At 36.9% G+C, this 5,340-nt stretch overlaps 1 non-coding gene across 1 annotated transcript; it reads right to left on the bottom strand.

Annotated features, from left to right (window-relative positions):
- Positions 1 to 1,259: 1,259 nt before the first annotated feature.
- Positions 1,260 to 1,365, bottom strand: LOC129401447 (U6 spliceosomal RNA). Its single transcript, XR_008628351.1, has one exon. It is a non-coding gene; the product is annotated as a U6 spliceosomal RNA (small nuclear RNA).
- Between the last annotated feature and the right edge of the window lie 3,975 nt (positions 1,366 to 5,340).

The raw sequence follows: 5,340 nt of genomic DNA, 5'->3' as shown, positions 1-5,340 counted from the left end.
TGAGTTCAATCCGCGGCACCCTGCATGATCTCCCGAGCACCTTCAGGAGTGATTCCATGAGCAGAGTCAGGAGTAAGTTCTGAGCCATGTGTGGTCTACAAGGCAAAACAAACCAAAAACAAGATCACTTCCTCTATAGCATTTATAACCTAGTTAGGAAAAGATAAACTGACCAAATGATTAAAATAACTGCAAATTTTTAAAATGCGCTAAAAGAAGTATGTATGCCAAGAGCTAAGATTCTAGTCTGTCTCTTTAGGGTACCAGACTGATGGATTTTCTTATAGAGGAAGATAGAGCATAAAAGTTTGAGGGCTGGGGAGTATGTTTGTCAGAATAGAAACATCTTTCCTAAAGAAAGGTCAGAACTAAGACCTGAAAGATGACTGGGATGTTCATACAATGGAATTAAGTGTAACAATTAAAAATAGATGAGCAAGAAGAACATAAATCCTAATTGGTGGTCCTCTATATATTATTTGGGGAGAAAAATCTTTTGTTGAGTGTGGGTAGATTTGATCTTATTAATTAAGTGCTAGTAATAGAGGTTCCTGAAGACACAGAGCAAGGATACAATTGAATTATTTATTTGTTACAACATGATCTGCTCTTATAGACTTAATCCACTCATTAATTCTTGTTTTCCTTTGCTTTGCTTGCTGGGTTTCATTCTGCTGTCTGCTACTGGCCCGAAGAACTCCACAGTATGGGTGAAGAGAACCCCAAGCCTTCATTAGTTTGCCGTATTGCTAGTTAAAACATTATAAAGGGAAGAAATTTTCTTTTGTGATTAAAAGAATAAAACGTTAAAGCACTATTTTTTGTTACTGCACTTATCTTAAATATATCTAACATTGACCATTAGTATCCAGGAAAACCATGAAAATGATTTTTTAGAAAACTTATTAGGTTTAGAAAATAACAGAACTTAAGGTCAAAACATGATTACAATGTTAGACTACATTTTGTCTAAAATCAGTCTCCCCGCTGAGAGTGCAGGCTCTAGAATGACAGATGTATTATAGTCTAAGAACTCAGACATCATGAGCAATCATAAAAGACTTTAAAAAATAGAAAACATTAATTCAGATTGTAAAAGGTAATTTATTTTAAAATTCAACAAACAGGATGAGCAGGTAGGAGTTCATACTTTGTCTTGGCAATTCTGGACATTGAACACCTGTAAGGCCTTACACGTGCAAGGAAGCCTTGTTGCAGTTTTGTATGTTTGGTTGATAAACATGTAATAATCAGGGTGTTTGTAAATGGATTGCTTCATAAATTTTCATGTCACCATTGCCCAGAGGCCATGCTAATCTTCTCTCTATGTCTCAATTTTAATTTATGTGTTGACAAAGCGAGCAAAGTGGAGCATTTATTTCGATTCAGTCCTGACAGTCAGTATATTCACTTTTACTGGTTAAGAATGATTTATATACTAATACCCACTTGGCTTAAGGTTTAGTGTAGTTTCATTATCCTATTTAGCTTTATTTATGATCACTATAAGGTAGCACTGTAGCACTGTCCTCCCATTGTCCATCAATTTGCTTGAGAGGCACCAGTAACATCTCCATTGTGAGACTTGGGTTAGATTCCTCTGTCCCTCTCAGAGAGCTTGGCAAGCTACCAAGAGTATCCCGCCTGCATGGCGGAGCCTGACAAGCTACCCATGGAATATTCAATATGCCAAAAACAGTAACAACAAGTCTCACAATAAGGTATAAGCAAAGAAGAATCTTTCAAAAGAAAACTAATCACAATGTAAGCAATTGAGAAAGAAGACAATCAATTTCTGGCTCTGAGTGAAGGAGCTTTTAGCTTCAAGAAGGATATAAGGTACAAAGGCAGAACTGTGCTAGTTCATAGAAGACAACTGCTGGGCATCTCTTCTTTCTTCCCTTACCTCCTCTCTTCTCTCCTCTTTCCTAACCTAGCCTAAACATCAAGAAAATTTCTGTGTAGAAAGAAAAACTCATGGCCAGGGAGAAAACTCAAGCAGCTGAGAACATGTGTGAGACCTTTAGTTTGAGTCCAGGTACCATATGGGATATTAAGCACTGCTCGGCTGAGTTTACCAGGAAGGGGCCTAGTCCGTATATGCATATATATTTAAGGAGCTTAATAATTTGGGGAATCAAAAGTCTTTAACATTGAAAGTTTGGTAGAAACCATTGCTGTAGAATCAGTGCATATGCTGGTTCTTAAATATTAGCCATAGTTATGTAAGAAGTGTGGAATACAAGAAACAATTGAAGAAAAGGAAAGTCAAGGGCTTCTGTTTTGATTAATGCAGGGACAGGATGTGTGGTTAATAGATTAGGGACAACCCTTGTTTGGGATTGTGGAAATGAAGAAGGCATTCATATTAAGGTGAAATTTCACTTGGCCCTGGCCATGACTATTTTGGACCCAGTTATGCTATACCTTTCACTCCCAGTGAGTAACTACTCTATAGGATTTAAATCTATAAAGCAATCTTAACTGTTTCTCTGGTAGATAGAAAGTAAAGGAAGATTATTTAAAATATTCCAAGTATCTAACAAAGAATTCTACCACCTTTGCTTCCCTCCATTTGAAATTTGCAGGTTTCTGCCTGTCTGTGTTTTAATAACAGTGAAAAAATAGAGAGTTCTTTAAAAATGAATAAAATAGCTTGATGTAATGCTCAATTGATTTTAATATTTATTTTCAATGAAGAGTTATTCAGAGTGAGCTATCCTCTATGAGAAAGAGTTGGTAGCAAAGCAAGTCTTCCAGTTTAAACATGTTTGCCCACTGGCTTTTGTCATTTTTAAAAAAAAAATTATTAGTGAATCATCGTGAGATAAAGTTACAGACTTACAAACTTTCATGCTTGCATTTCATTCATACAATGATCAAGTACCCATCCCTCCACCAGTGCCCATTTTCCACCACCAATGGGCCCAGCATCCCTCCCACCACTCCCACCCCATCCCCTCCACACCACCCCATTTCTGTGGCAGGGCATTCCCTTTTGCTCTCTCTATCCTTTGGGGCGTTGTAGTTTGCTATAGAGGTATTAAGTAGGCATCATGTTCAGTCTATAGTCTATTTTCAGCCCACATCTCCCATCCCTTGAGGGCCCACCTAGCACCCTTTGCTTGGTGGTCTCTTCTCTATCTGAGCTGTCTTTCCCCTCAGCATGTGAGGCCAGCTACCAAGCTGTGGAGTAATCCTCCTGGTACTTATCTCTACTATTCTTGGGTGTTATTCTCACATTCTGTTACTTTATATTCCACAGATGAGTGCAATTTTTCTATGTCAGTCTCTCTTTCTAACTCATTTTACTTAGCATGATACTTTCCATGTTGATCCATTTATATGCAAAGGTCATGACTTCTTTTCTAAGAGCTGCATAGTATTTCATTGTGTAGATGTATCAAAATTTCTTTAACCAGTCATCTGTTCTCAGGCACTCGGGTTTTTTCCAGATTCTGGCTATTGTAAACAGTACTGCAATGAACATATAGGTGCAGATGTCACTTTTACTATAATTTTTTGAATCTCTGGGATATACTGGAGGGATGAGTTTTGATCATTGTATGACTGAAACTCAAACATGAAAGATTTGTAACTATTTTTTTCATATCACTTTCTTCTCTCTCATTATTTGCATATAGAAAGGCATGGACTTTTGGGTATTGATTTTATAGCCTGTGACTTTACTGTACAAGTCTATTGTTTCTAGGAGTTTCTTGGTAGAAGTTTTAGGGTTCTCTAAGTATAATATCATATAATTTGCAAATAGTGATAGCTTGATTTTTCCCCTTTCCTATCTGGATGCCCCTAAGTGGTGAGAGTGGGAATCCTTGTCTTGTCCCTGATCTTAGAGGGAGGACCCTTAGATTTTTCCTATTGAGGATAATGCCTGTTATAGGCTTATGGTAGATGGCTTCGACTATATTGAGGATTTCCTTTCTATATTCATTTTGGTGAGAATTATCACCATGAATGGGCGCTGGATCTTGTCAAAAGCTTTCTCTGCATCTTTTGATATGATCATATGGTTTTTTTATCTTTTTTTGTTGATATGGTGGGTTATGTTGATTCATATATATATACTTTGTATATATACTTATAGGGAATTTATGATTTTTCCTTATATAATTTAAAAGTCATACAATTCATATTAATTGCATGAGCAGCCACAGAAACCTGTATTCATATGAAAGCACAAAACAGGACACTTTTCTGTTCCATCATCTCATGGAAGCACAGTAATAGTATGCATTAAAGTAAGTTTATATGTGGGAAAAAATAGAACTTGATAACTACACTTTAGTAGCTTGATGTGACTCTCTCTAAACTTTGATTAAAGGTACTTTACAATCAAGTATGTCTTTCAAACATTTCTACTAACACTGGAAACTGAAAATAGGTCAGAGACAATCCTGAGTTGCCTGAATGAATGGAAACTTCATCCTCTGAACTCATAATCAGAGCAGCTGTTTGCAGTCCCAGCAGCTTGATATAATCACCCACGGAGCTTTGAAACAACACCCAGAACTAAAACTCACCCAAACATTCTGAATTGATTAAAACAAGGCAGAAAAGCCATGAGAAGAACTAGAAAGGGCTATATTCAGACACGGAAGGCTGAAAAGAGATATATTTTGAGAAAAACTGCAAGATTCAGCACATTCTATTAGTGAAGATTGTAGAGTCTGAACATTTTAGGGGCAGAGATCAAATTTCTTCCATCTCCCTTGTTTTTTTTTTTTTTTTGTCCACCCAAGAGTCCAATTAAGATCAGATTAGTAGGGGGGAAAAATCACATTTATTTAGATGTATGGAGAATCTACATGAATGGAAATGCCAACGGGGCAAAGTGAGGGAATATATCCTGAGCAAATAAATGGGATAGAGGTGTGGGCGTTCAAGGAGAGAGAAGGGGGGTTCACATGACAAGAAAAAGGTGACTTGTAATTTGACTCTGTAATTTGATGTTTGTCCTGCTGCATAGGCAGGTTTTTCTGTTAGAGGTTATTCCTGATGTAAATTATAATTCTGGACAATATCAATTTCCTTTTTTTCTGGTCAGGTAAGGGAGTGATATAAATTCTGATGGTCCTGAAGTATCCTAGTTTGGGATATGACATGTCCTGGTTTAAACATCTTGGGGCAGTCTATTTTTATCATGAATAGTAGAGGTACAAACTCATAACAGGGAAGAGAATGGGAAGAAAACCATCATCTGGATAGGAACTAAAGTTCTTTCCAAAAAATTGAGGGAAATTTATATTTGTTCATATGGAAGAAAATGTTGGAACCTGACATGTGGGGATTGTGATAGAGATAGGAAATCCCTCATCTCTG

Source organism: Sorex araneus, chromosome 1 (assembly GCF_027595985.1).
Source record: "Sorex araneus isolate mSorAra2 chromosome 1, mSorAra2.pri, whole genome shotgun sequence".
Lineage (NCBI taxonomy): Eukaryota > Metazoa > Chordata > Mammalia > Eulipotyphla > Soricidae > Sorex > Sorex araneus.
The sequence above is the reverse complement of the archived record's forward strand: the minus strand, read 5'-3'. Positions and strand labels throughout refer to the sequence as shown.